This window comes from Dermacentor albipictus, chromosome 1 (genome assembly GCF_038994185.2).
Source record: "Dermacentor albipictus isolate Rhodes 1998 colony chromosome 1, USDA_Dalb.pri_finalv2, whole genome shotgun sequence".
In the NCBI taxonomy this organism is placed as follows: domain Eukaryota; kingdom Metazoa; phylum Arthropoda; class Arachnida; order Ixodida; family Ixodidae; genus Dermacentor; species Dermacentor albipictus.
In genome coordinates, this window is record NC_091821.1 from 12,433,714 (window position 1) to 12,448,111 (window position 14,398).

The 14,398-nt window shown below is 45.4% G+C and overlaps 1 protein-coding gene and 1 long non-coding RNA gene across 3 annotated transcripts in view; both read right to left on the minus strand.

Moving 5' to 3' along the window:
* The window catches only part of LOC139060188 (SH2 domain-containing protein 4A-like), a 400,299-nt gene that overhangs the window by 299,239 nt on the left and 86,662 nt on the right, over positions 1–14,398 (minus strand). The window lies entirely within an intron of this gene.
* Positions 5,998–8,821, minus strand: LOC139054654 (uncharacterized). 2 transcript variants are annotated; one of them, XR_011511399.1, is made up of 4 exons: positions 8,343–8,821; positions 7,468–7,502; positions 6,444–6,518; positions 5,998–6,379 (listed from the first exon to the last, which is right to left on the minus strand). It is a non-coding gene; the product is annotated as an uncharacterized lncRNA (long non-coding RNA). The 2 variants fall into 2 exon arrangements; XR_011511398.1 differs by having other exon boundaries at positions 5,998–6,518.

Consider the following 14,398-nt stretch of genomic DNA (forward strand, 5'->3'; position numbering starts at 1 on the left):
GCCAGCTTGCGAAGGCGTGGTCGATATCATATGTAGATGCGGCGCAACGTGTGTTGGAGACCCGAGTTTGCTTTGAAACGCAACAATAAATAATTATAACATAAAACTTATCCTTGCGTATATTGCATTCGAATAGACAACTTATACGCGCGGTTTTAAAGCGAAGCTATCTTTGACTCTCGGGCCCCAAGTGCGGGCCCCAAATGCTCTATAAATGTCGCATTGTACCGCCTGGTGGCGGTGCACCGGGGTGCTGATTACATGAGCACACGCCGCATATTTCGCATTGATTTGGGAACGGGTGTCGACGATGTTGGCTGCATGCACGAGAGGCGATGTAAAAAAATGCATCACGCTCAGATGGCTGAAGACGCTGGCAGCGAGATTAGCATTCTACAGGCCGATCAACGCTCCTCTGTTCGTCTTCACCTCCGCTGCCGCATCGGCATACGTACGCGTAATAGGAAAGGTGAGGAGAAAGCGATGTGCCGGAAGACATAAAGACTTTACCTGAAGCCTAAAAATGTTGCTATCAAACGATCATCGGCGAAGAGGCGTAAAGGAAGCACGCAATGAACAAACGCAAAGAAGACACGCTACTTAGCTAGGTCACTCTCGGCAGATAGCTTCATCGAGGAAAGGCCCACGATTGAGCCATGGAAGGAACTTCTCCGGGCCTGTTGAATGAAATTGCAGCTCCAACGAGTACAGTCCTCTTCACCCGATGATCACCTAAGCGACAAGGAAAGAACTGGCACGCGAGGCGAACATACTAGCGTTCGTTTTGGCAAGAGCTGACGGAGAGACGTTATCAAGCGATGACACGCATATGGACTATCGGGAGCAAAATTAGCTCACCGAATGGGAACCCTGCACTAATATGTGGATCTCTCAACGGGGGCGCCCGGGCTCGAGTTGTACACACGTCTGTACGCGCGGCTATAGGAAACGTGCCGAACATGAATGCCACGAGTTTTCTCCCTCGACTCGTTTCGAAGACCGGCAAGCGTTCGTATAGGACGAAAAGAGAAGCGTGTATGCGTGCCAGTCCGAGGGCCAGCAATCTCGAAGTTTATCTCCGGTCGTATCAAACGAGACCGCCACACGCCCGTGCATGTATACGCGTATGCTTACGTGCGGAGAATGCGGCGAGCAACTGTTCGGTTTCTTAGCGCAGGACACTCAATGGAGGCTATGTACACGTCAGAATTCCATCTATACCATACACATGGGCGCATCTTCTTGTTTCGTGCAGTGCGAAGATATACAGAAGTTGCACCGGTGCGTGGATAGTGCTTGGCGTTGTTCCAGAGAACGTAAAAATAAGCAATAAAGCTATTAGTGACACGAGCTCAGGAGATAATCGCCTGTGTTAACTACAAAGTACATTATTTGGCGAAAGTGCACATACAGGCCTTCGTGTGCGTGACATTTTAAGGATTATTGTCCGTGTGACAGCTCCGCTGCTAATAGTTCCCAAGGTCAAAAAATTAGAGCTGCTCGCAATGGATAAATTGATGAGATAGCTTTTTTCTTGCGCTGCACTTAAAGAGCAACCCTCTGTTTCGATGAGGTGCCTACTTTCCCGTTTTGAATTATATAGTCCTTTTAGTTGGGTTCATGCCAAGCTGCAGCTTACCTAAAACATGGCTTTGTCGCAATATAAGGTCAATATAAGCGAGCACCGTGTATCCCCGCAATGGCTAACGAGCAGCGTTTCTGACGGCCACAGTTTGTAGGTCGATGATCGTTTAAGCGGTGTGGTTTATGTAGTGAAAGTGATACGGTATTAGGTCGCTTTACTGGTCTGGGGTCTAAAACGCGGAAACACAATTTGACAAGTTAGCAACTACTATCGCATGACAAGTTGCCGTTCTTTTTTTAAATTTCGCTGACGGCTAGCACCCTGTTATTGTTGCTGTTATTATTAAGATTATTTGTGCGCAAAACTCGGGCGTTCGTCATGAGTTAAGCCTGTCGTCTTGAAGATAACGCCCGAAGAGTTACGAGGCACAAAATATTTTGGCAGACTATACGTTATCTGGTCGCAGGAACCTCGCATGCCACTGCGGTTGTGCAAATCGAGACTGCATGAAACCTGTGGCCGATATAATCTTCGCATCCGCTTGTTTTGGTAGCAAGATCTACGTGTGACATGCGGGCACAAGCTAACTGCACTTGCAGCTTGAGTAGAATTGCCATTATTTTGCCCATTGAACTTAGCATGCACAAGGAAACCGGAGAGCCAACGTTGACCAAAGACGCCAGAATCTTAGAAGCATTGTATAATAATAATAATAATAATAATAATAATAATAATAATAATAATAATAATAATAATAATAATAATAATAATAATAATAATAATAATAATAGTAGTAGTAGTAGTATCTTGCAATAATCGTACATAAGGAGGCAGGCCCGTCAAAGCCAAGGAAGTGGCTTGCGTGACTTGGCCCGGCACGTCGGCAAACAAAGACAAAATGGCAACATGTACAGAAATGAAAAGCTGGTGGAACTCATTACAACAACACGAAAGAGAAACGGCTGAAATCAGTGACAACAGAAATACAAGAAACGAGAAAAAGAGAACATTATTTAGTATTATACATATCTTACAGTGCCTTCAACAATTTTTCCAAGTTTCGTTTCGTTGTTGCAGTAAATATATGATCAGGTAGGTCAGCGAATATTCCTGGGACATAAGTATACCTACTCGCTTTACCAAATCTTGTGTAGCAGTACGGTACTTTAAAACGCAATGTTTTCCGTTAGGGCGCGAGGAGCAATATATTTCTGTTTGAAATCGGGGTTCCAGAAATGTCTTACCACAACCGTTTTGAGTGAACAAAGTTTTATATGAGGGAAGACCCAGACGTATAAACAAGTTCACATTGTCGGCCGAGGAAAAGTTATACGCAATGGACTTCAACGTATACTTTTTTTAGAATTCAGTCAATTCGACACTGCCATCGAAAACAAAACCCGAACAATGTAATGCCATAACGTAACACACTGTATGCTAAGGCGTGCATGATAGTGATCTTTACGGGCATCGGAACAATTGATTTAATGTTAAAAAGCAGCAACGAAACACTTCTGAGCCTGCCGCAATTATGTGTCATGTGATCATTCCAAGAGAGGTCACTGTCAAAGAAAACACCAAAGGAGTTTACATATTCTACGGGGGCACACTGACGCGATTGGCAAGTAGGACAGTGCAGAAACAAGCGTAAATTTGTGACAGTTGTTTTAAGAGGATTTCTAAAACATAACATTTTTGTTTTTTCCTTGTTTATTGACAAATAGTTGTTAGCAAACCAGGTCATTGCATCGTGCACACTCTCTTGAAGTAACGCAACTGCTTTTGAGTAACAGATATATTAAGTAACAGGACAGTATCATCTGCATACTGAAATATCATACACTTCGACACAACTGAAAGAAAAATCATTTATAAATATGGTAAAAGGAAGAGGAGACAAAATAGAGCCCCGAGGCGCTCCAGCTTTCAAAGGTAGTTTGTTATTGATGAATAACTGGTTGTCTAAAGATATCACCTGCAAGTAGCCCAACAAATAGTTTTTTTTAGGAAGTGGTAAAATGGCCCCTGAAACCGAGCAGGTATAGTTTTTTAAGCAGCAGTTCGTGGTTCACAGTATCGAATGATTTAGAAGTATCGAGAAACAATGCACATGAAAATATCTTTTGTTCTAAAGCTGCGTTTAATTCATCAGAAAATTCCTCGAGCAGAGCCCCCAGTGGTGCCCCGTCCCACGACAAAACCAAACTGACGGCTCAATATGACAGAAAATTTATCTAGAAATCACGTCATTGCTTCTAAGATAATTTTTTTTCTATTATTTGTGACATGATAGGCAAGATCGAAATAGGTCGGTAACTGTCCACATTACCTTTCTTTCCTCCTTTAAATAATGGCGTTACAATGGCCGTTTTTAATTCCGCCGGCATTGTAGCTGTGTCTAGGAAACCATTAAGTATGGCAAGAAGAATACTGGATAGCGCGTTGAAGTTTCCTTGGTGCAAAGATACCGATATACCGTCTATACCAGATGCTTTAAGTCGCCTAAACCCAGCAACTATTCTTGCGAGTGCTTCAAATGTTATCGCCGGTAAGAACGCGGAAGCTGATATGGTTTTTTTTTTCTTTTCCAGAGCGGCCAGCTGGCACCGTTGATGTTGCTCCCGAAACGCGTGCGAAGTGTTGATTGAAGATTGTGGCTGTCTGTGCAAGATCACATGGGAAAGCGTCGGCTAGCTTTAAATTGGTAGTGTCTTTAATGGCGTAGGTGGTTTATCAGTGACCACGTTAACAGATAATTGAAATTGGCATTGAAAGCAGCGTCGTTTAGCGCATCGTATAAGGGCGGCGACATTAGAGAGTTTTAGCCCAGCGGGTTTACGGCCAGCGGAGCGGAGCGGTCTCCACCGTTGCGCCAGCGGAGTGGCTCGCGAAAAAAGAATTTTAGCCCAGCGGATCACCCGCTCGAGCGGGGCATAGAGTTACTATACTGACTCTAGAGGACAAGCTACCCATAGGGCCCATGCATTAAAATCGGGAACCTCAAGAGCGCCGCCATGTTGCTACGCGCCGAGGTTGCCAGCTCCTGAGACGCTTGCTAGACTTGGTGACAGTAGTCAGTTTTAATCCGGCAACAGTAGCAGCGTAGCAGCATGGCGTCTCGCTTGAAGTGTTGTGATGTGTGCGTGCAGCCGTGTGTTTGGGCTTCATAAGTCGGTTCTTTATTCTATGTTGCGGGATGGTGTAGGTGTGGTCCATGTTGGCCGTAGAGCTGGCAGTTATGCAACCGAGGGATGATCCTGTTCAAGCTTCTGGCGTTATGCGGTTTTCAGCGGCCACGCCTGTTGCAGGAGTGTCACTCGACGACGTTACGAGCTCGAAGCTGTGGTCAGATTCCTCGTTGGCGTTCCGTAATTATCTTCGCACGGGCGCGGTATGTTGCAAAAGCCGCTTTCGCGATCTATCGTCGTGACGATAGATCGGGTTTTTTATTATTATAAGTAATGATCCAGCTGTAGGGCACATGTAACCGACAAACGGAAGTCTCAGGAGAGCACCTGAGATGGTAGTAGAGCAGGCGGCGCAGGAACTCCAGGGCACCCGAGGGACAGTGGGGGGATCAAAGCTCGAAGCAGAACGGTACGTAGGTTGGGGCCGCCGAGGCAGGTGTGTGCCAGGGAGTGTTCGCACGGACAGCTTCCCTGGCACGCGCAGCCGTGCCTCGCAAGGTCGAGATACTTTAAAGGCACCTGCGCCCATGGTCTTTCTTTTGCCTCGGCGCAGTGAGCACGATTAACGAGAATAATGTGGAGGGCATCCGGTGCAGTCGCGAATGCATCATGACAAATGTAGCTCGCGTCGCCTGGCGTCTGTAGTAATATCAGAGTTGGTTGTATGAACTTTATGCATAATACGTTTTGTTACGGTACCTCAACGGAATGGGTCTAGAGGACGATGTTGGTACATTTTTTCGTACCGCCCTAATCCTATACCCCCACTACAAACACACACATACCCCCTTTTTTTATGTATACATACAATTCCTTGCCATGACGGATCATAGCCTCCTTTATTTTTGAAAAATAGAGGAGGCTATGGACCGATTGACCAGTTCAAGTTGTCAACTTGTCAGTAACTGTCGTAGGAATCACTGTAATAAACATAATTCCACGATCGGATTGTTTACTTTCATTTTTTGTTGTAACACTGAGGACTACATAGAACTTTATTTTGTATATGTGAGAGAAGTATGTGGATATCACGAGCTTAAGCCAATGTGCGATACACAGACAAAGCAGCTGCTACAACATGAACTGCATTGAGGGCCACACAACACATACGTAATTAAAGGTGCAAAATATAGGGGGAAGCTTCAAAATGCGCTCTGTAGCACTGCAAAGTATAACATATATTGTATGTGTACAATAAATGTTCAAAAATACAATGCATCAATGTACCATTTGCCTTCAAGTTTATTATGAAGTTCAAGTTTACTGAAGTTTATTATGAGCATATGTACAACAGGGATCAACTAACACACCCGCAGTCGAGGTGGCTGTTCGAGGTGTGCTGGCTGCCTCAGTGTAAGAAAAAGAAATTGGGTAAATGTCGACACCAGTGCCACTGCTTCTTGCCTCTGACCTGCACGTGCCTCTGCGGCATCTTTGTGCACAAGTGTGCTGGCGTGGTGAGGCGTAGGAGTCATCCGAGAGAAAGAGTATTGTTTACATGGAGGAGTGGCTGTTCACATTGCCTGTCACTTTCCTTCAAATGTTTCCTTGGCGACTAGGGTGACACACCCGCAGTCAAGGTGGCTGTTCGAGGTGTGCTGGCTGCCTAAACGAAATAAAAAGAAATTAGATGAATGTCGATACCAGTGCTATTGCTTATTGCCTCTTACCTGCATTTGCCTCCACGGCCTCTTGGTTTGCGGAGTCTGTATGAGGGAGCTGCTGTGGCTAGGCGTAGGCATTGTCTAAGCAAAAAGAAAAGGCCCTTTAAATGGGGAATTATGGAAATAAATGCAGTTATGTCTGCTTCTTGCACTCTTCTTGCCTAAAAGTTTTCAAACATAGTGTCCAGAACACACCAGCACTTTGACTGCTTCTGCTTTTTACCTGCAGGTGTTGTTGCGAGATCCTTAGTATGGCTGCGTGCAGCATTGTAACACTTGGTGGAGGCATTTGAAGTGGTAGCCAAAAATATAAAGAATCATCCTTGTCTGCACAAATGCTTTCAATTTCTAAATGCAGTGGTAACTATCACTATTGGTGCAAGGCCCCCCCACATCTATGCGGCAAGTGCCATAGCTCGAAACTGAATTGTTCCTTTATGTTTCACAAGGCATCTGATATGTCCACATTAGATGTGATGTGTTTGTTTTTATTTATCCCAGTGTGGAGAGAGCATCATTAAATGGCTGAAGTACTATAGTGCCAAACAGACGACACAAGAAGAGACACGGACGAGCGCTTATGTCCGTGTCTCTTCTTCTTGTGTCGTCTGTTTGGCGCTATAGTACTTCAGTAATATGCACCAACTAGCCCAACAAAAAGTTCTGCTGAAATATCATTAAATGTTTTGTTTATTTTTGCGTGTCTTGTTTTTTGGTTTATTTCTGAATTTATCATGATGCTAAAGTGACTTATGTAATGGCAATCAGCTTTTGTTTTGCAGAAAAACAATGCATTTCCTGACCCATTGTTTGACATCCCCTCACTCGCATAATTTTGCAGAGTATTCTACCTATATTGACTTGCTTGACCTCCACTAAAGGGTCTTGCATTTTTAAATACGACTCTTTCCTTAAAATCATTCGACACTTCTCATAAGTTCTGTACCTTGGGCTTCTGATACTCTGCATTCACTATTTTTGCTTGTTTCTGACTAGAAATGTCTTGTTTAATTTAGAGCTTAAATTTTACCTTTGGAACACACGGAAGGGCTTGCCATTGCATATCTGCATAAAAGGGAAACATGTTTCATTAAACATTTGCAAAATCCCATTGAAGATTGATGAATGCAGCTTGCAGTGTGATATGACTGAATGAGCCATAAAAGTAACTCATCTCACTTGGTAAATGAAAGCACATATTAGTGTGATGCACAAGATACGTTACACTAACGTGGTGGGTTCTCTTGCTTATAAAGCAAAATAATCGGTGCACGAGAAAAAAATTATTTTTGCATAACCCTTGTACACACTGACTTAAGGAAAATGAGCTGGAGCTGTCCACATGATGTACTTATTTTACCTGCGAGTACGGTCAACAAAAATGTGTCCCAGCTGCTTAGTGGTATTCCGGATTATGTCAGTATTGCATATGTGCCTGTTGTCGAAAATAATTGAATTTTGAAAGTGCTCCCAGGGATCTGATGTGCATATCTGCAGTTTATGGGTACATGTAAAAGACTCAGCATCAAGTGCAAGTGAACGGTCCCACAGGCCCGGAGTCGATCATGCAAATAGATTCGCTGCACAAATTTGTGACCAGAAAAGATATGCCACATGAAATGGCATGCAAGGAAGTGTTGAAAATATTGCACAGTTAATAAAACGCCTAAGCTATTAATATGTGGCTTGATGCACTCGTTATGCAAAACGGAGGTGAGGCGTGCAGACAGGAAACAAGAGTAGAGTATTTACAAGCAAACAACACGCGCGCCGCCCACTTCTCTACTCTTGTGTCCTGTCTGCACGCCTCACCTCTGTTTTGCATAATGAATCCTTACGAACTAGCTCAGCTTTCTGTCGTTCTAAGTCTCGATGCACTCTATTTCGTCCGCATTAGGCACTCGCCTCTTGATTACTGCGTGGCACAGAAATACTCGGTCATCAGGCTGTTTTTCTGCTGTGGCCTTTGTAGAAGCATGATTGTTCAAAGTGCAACAATTAAACAGATTCTTTGAGTTGCTTGTGGCTTCGCCAGTGCAATTCCGGTGCGCTGGTCCGCCTGTCCAGCAATTTCCTACTAAAGGGAAACCTGCAAATAAAAACACCGCTCCGCATGCAGAAAAATGCTCTACTGTGACGCTTCTCGAACGATTGTGATGTACCACAAGAGCTGCCTACTCGCGTGATATTCTCAACAAGGAGATAAATTCGTTTACTTACATGTGAAGGTATATGCCAGACCACTTCGGGGCTTCTGTGGCACATAAGGCACGAGTGTGTCATAGCGTCCGATGTCGACGCGCGATCGCATGTCAAACGAAACTACTACGCATCCAAAAAACAGATTCGAAACCGAAATTCGCGTCATCCTTTATTGCATGAATGCGTACATCGTGATTTACATAAGTCACGGACTTAGCGATCGCTTTCTGTAAACTTAATATTAACGTACCACCTTCATAAAGCCATCAGGTATGCGTTTTTAGGTGACAAAGCATAAGGTGACCTGTACTTGTTCTCAGCTCTTTCAATAGTAATTGCGCTGGCCACATTGACCAGTAGCAACAGGGCGGCGCCCTAGAGGTTCCCACTTTTCCGGCCCAGCTTTTCCTCTAGAGTTGTTCTACTAACTCTATGGAGCGGGGTAAAGAGCGGGGCGCTCTGCTGCCCCACCTAGTGGTTCGAATAGGAGTTACTGAGAAATGAAATTGAATTACGCTTGCTTTTATTATGCAAGAAATGTTGAATAAAGATATATTACATGTTCTCAGTGCATTATTTGTTAATAATGTACTGAGTACTAATGTACGGGTCAGCGCGGCAGTCGCCGTCTGCGATGCAGAACTGCCGGCGTTCATGTTCGCGGCTGCCGTCTTGCATTTCCCATACACGCCCGCGCGCCCTTACGCACGCTCGCGCGCTGCGTATACCCTCCGCTGGGGAGTGCTTTCCAGCGGGCGTAAACGCCGCTCCGTAAAACCGCTGGCCGCCTCAGCGTGGTGCGCATGCGCAGTCGCGTCTCCGCTCGCCCGCTCCGCTCCGCTGGCCGTAAACCCGCTGGGCTGAAACTCACTATTTTGCGATGTTGTAGCTAGCGCGAAGCTCAGCATTCTTGGAGTTCGCCTAATCCGTTTCCATGGCAAATATCGGTAGGCGATTGCATTACTGATATCCACGGTAAGCCAGTTGTGATTTCTTCTCTGTTTAGTTATAACGATTCGAGTAAGGATTCTTGAAAGCTGCGTCTTTGTGAACAAAATTGTTCGTAAGTGAACACTGGCGCCCCGGAGACAATCAGTGAAGACCAGTCGAACCTGCCAATCATCTCATCCAATTTGCGTTGATCAACAAAGGTAACGCGCGTTCGCCTATATGAGCTATTTATTTTCCAACCGTGAGGTGCGTTAATAAAAAGACGCCTCAAGCTAAAACGACACACAGTGAAGTAGTGGTCTGCTAAGCGCTGCGCGATCACGCATGAATGCAGATCGTGATTAGGCGCCCGTACGGCGATGTGGTCTAAGCAAGAATGCGTTGTTGGGTCATTCACAACTTGTTCACGTATGAAAGTGGTGACCATGCTTTCGAGGACAAAAGAAGAAAGGGCGGATAAATAATCCGACACTTGAGTTTTGCCTGGGCATAATACGTCAATATTTAAATCACCGCTGAGGCAAAACACCTCCTCATAACTGAAACGCTTCAAAACAGTTTCTAATTCTAGTATGAAGCGACTGACGCTGTCTGCAGGAGGCCGGTAGATCGCTAACAAAGTAAGAGTGGTCTGAAAAAAGCTTACATTTAAACACGGGCATTCCGCATGAGCAAGAAATATCTTCATCAATGCACGATACTGTGTATTTTTCATTCACAAAAACTGCAATTTCACTTCCTCGACGGCGCGAACGAGTCACAAATTTTGCATTGGAACCTTTTATCACAAAGAACTGCGCACTTGATTCGGGAATATTTATTTCGAGGCCAAATACATCTACAAAATTTGTTGCATTTTCTGCAATATTTCTAAACTCATCCCAGTATTTACGTAGACTGCGAATACTTGTGTTGACCAAAGTAAAGTCTGAATCGGAATTCGGACCGAAGCTGTCCTTTTTAAAAGCTCGAATGCTCGGGAAATCACGTAAAATGGACGGAGCCATATTAATTAGTTTTTTTTTCCACATCCGTTTCATTGGTAATGCGAATGAGTGGAGAGTCTTCGTCCTTCTTAGTGAAGATTTTGCCTGCTCTCACCCAAACGAACTTGTACTTGTGTTGCTTGCCTGCGGCCCGGGCAAGCCAGAACAGACGCCGATTTGCCTTGGTTAGATTGCCATTGAAGCAGAGCTTCGGAAGCAGTTTGGATTCAAAGGACTGTCGAACTTTTCCACGATCTTTGATCCAGTTTCCTTTCATGTTTACCGTTAAGAAACGAACCAAGACTGTAGGGATAGTGTCTGTTTCGCCAGAGAGTCGGTGGACAGCAACGACGTCAGCATCAACAGAAAATTCAAGTAAATCAATTTTCTCAGCCAGATCATTCAGTATTTTCTTCAAATCTTCCTTATCGGCAACTGGCAAACCACAAATTTCCAAATTTGCCTTTCCGCTGTGCTGTTAAGATTCATTTTGATCATGCTGCAATCGTTGCAAAATCTCAGCCTCAACACGGACAGTCTCGTTTAGCTTCTGAATTTCTTTGTCTCTGGTCCTTGCGGCATCTTCAGACAACTTGAGCTGTTCGCGTATGGTCTCGTACTGCTTTGACAAGAAAGTGACGGCGCCTTCAAAGTCACAGATGGCCTTGGTCAGCTTTAAGAATTCTGCTTTCAGAAGCAACAGCGAGTCAACTTTAGTATGCAGTGCCGATAGTGCTTCTAAGCTTTCTTTTTTTTTTTTTCACGTCCTTGATTTCCGCAACAAGTGCTAAAATAGCGCCTTTATTGCCTGCCGCCTGCGCTGAATCCTAGTGGGATGAAGAAAGTTGCTTTTTGTTCGCTCTGCAGGTCTTGCATACCCAATCCTCACGTTTCGCCTGTCTCATGGTGTTAAAGGTATTGGGGGCAAGGTATCCTTAAAGGTATCCTGAGCAAGTCTGTGCGGGATGATATAAATATTTGCATTCGCAACACGCTATAATCCGCCCATCACTAGGCGGACTTTTTTGACAGGCAAATCAAAGGCTGTCTTCAGAGATAATAATAATAATAATAATAATAATAATAATAATAATAATAATAATAATAATAATAATAATAATGAATGTATGAATGAATGAATGAATGAATGGCGCTTATCATGGGGCGAGGGGAGGGCTGCATACACATTGCTCGGACATTTTATTTCTGAAATTTGCAGATACACCTAACGACCAGATGACACAACGTCGGAAGTGGATGGGATTTCGAAACTTTCTCCAACCCTTTTCGATTGCCTTGCAATATGCGCATGGGAGGCAGCAATTCAGCTCTGCAATACCTATGGGATAGCAGCGATCTAACTTTCTTTTTTCTTCTTCTTTTCTTGCTTTACCTCTCAAAGCCTGAGTGCAACGACTAAATGGCATTACGCGCGGTTCTTGGGTCACTAATACAACACCGCGTAGACGAGAAGACGAGCAGTGCTTTCTGCCGGGGTCGACGCTCTTTTCTGGCGTCTTCTTCCTTTAGGGACGCTTCCTAATCGCACCATAGCGGAGGCGCACGAAATAGCCGAGAGCGATTGCTATGACGACTCAACTGAGAATCAGCACGCGAATAGACATGGCTGCGCCAGGACGTGAGAACGCAGTAGGGAAGCCACTAAACAAACAATGGCAGCATCAAAAGGCGAGACGCGACCGTGGCGTGGAAAGCGAATGTTTGCACGCGCTGATAGCTCATTTGACAATTAACATACTTAAGGGGCTGCTCCGAGAGCAGTCAGCCGGCGTGCGGAGCGGCACAATGAGAAGGCGCTGCCAGGCGAACTGGGCTGTGACGTCTGCGCGCAGTCGGCGGAGGGCGAGTGCGCCGGCGCCAGCGTTGTTCGAGTGCTGCCCGACCGCTCGCGAACCGCGCGCGCGTGACTGCGCACTCACGCTCGTTAGGCAGCAGGGATTAACTGAATGCGCCCTGCAGTGTGCTGGGGTAGCGGTTATAGTACGAGTAACAATGCATGACGTCAGGACACGATCTGGCAAGCAGTGGGCGAAGGCGATTCTCCTTCCGCTGCATCGAGCCTCGTTTAGCCGAGGGCTTGAGTAGGTGTCACTGTGGGCGTTAGTAGTACAACCCTGTCACGCCGTAACGTCTAAAGGAAGCTCGTGATCCACTGCTTTTCAGCTGAACTCGCGCTATAACAGGCCTCCACATTTTCCAACTTGCACGAGCCTGCGGCTCGAGCACTCTCAGTAACAGTTGGTCAACGGAGGTCCAGCACAACAAGCTATAGGGCCAACAGAAGCACCCCCGCTGCGGTGACTCAGTAGCTATGTCGTTGCGCTGCTGAGCACGAGGTCAATGGTTCGGTTCACGGCTGCGGCGGGCGCGTTTCTATGGGGGATAAACGCAGAAACGCTCGTCTGCTATGCTTTGGTCGCAGGTGGTCAAAATTGTGCCACTCACTCCCAGTACGACGTCACTCCTAACCCACTCTGCAGTCTCGGGACGTTGAATCTCACGACAATTTTTTTTCCTAACAAAAGCACGCAAACCCTATACTGTTCTATCGCTCTCATTGTGCGTGCGTGTGTTGTATAATATGTATACCAGCGTGCACACTGCGCACGGAGTGCGCTAAAAGACTAGGACTGGGAGAGGCGCACAAGTACACCAACGTGTGTGTCCCTGCGTGCATCCCCCAGTTTTTTACCTTTAGTGTGCAGCATGAATTACCAACTCCATCCTGAAGCAGCCCTCCGTCGTGCACACCTCTGGCCAGGGACCAGAGCACGACGCACACTAACACGCTATCTGCCCCTGTTTCGCACTTCGGGTGAAAAGTGCAAATTTTTTGGCAAGCCATTATCATCGCAGACAGCCTTTGGCCGTCATCGAGAACGGTTGGTGCTGTAAATCTATGTTGCGAGTTGTTAATTCTTCGCAGTTCATCTCCCTTTAATAGCGCGCGGAGTAATTATGCAGGTAATAAAACTACATATACTTTTATTTTACCATTCCTACGCAGCATACGCACGCTAACGGCCGTTATAGCCTGACCTGCAGATTGGTAGCCGTTGCTCGCTGACACGAAAAGCCTGAGTGCACTTTAGTCAGCGCATTTAACAAGGTTAGTGCAATACCTTCGGTCGGGTTTCGCGTGTAACTGAGCATAACAGCGTAGTCTGTAACTGGGGTTCATATTAGCCGAGGTTGAGCGTCCGTGTGACAATTACCTTGCGTAACTTTGGGACACCTATGACCTGACACTTTACTTCAGTCGCCTGGTGCACTGGCCTAACTTAAAAAAAAGAAGATAATGAAAGTAAAAAAAAAAAGAAATTGCATAAATAAAGCTGAAAAACAGGTGTATCGTCATGAAATCTGTAGCCACTATAACAGTGAAGACAAACTGATCACAGGAGGCAGTTATTCTTGCAAAGAAGCCTGAATGGCTAGACATTAAGAAGTATAATTATAAACGTATATGTGTATATATAAAAGAAAGAAAAGCGAAAACTTCAGTTACAGCTATGCAAAACATTCGCGTTGAAGTTTGCTGCGACTGGAGCCATTTCACAACAAACGGCATACCCCTTTTCTCCTCTACGCCTCTTTCTTTCTTTTCTTTCTTTTTCCACATGAAGAACGTGATTCGTGACGCAATTGTATGGCCACACGTAGCCTCTGTTACTTGCACAGCGACTGTAGACCCAAAGAACACGGTTAAAGTCTCCGGCAACGCAGCATTGGGAACAATGAGCCCTGCCTGACAACTGAATTTTTCTTAATAAATGGTTGTTGTGTACCACGGATTGAGTC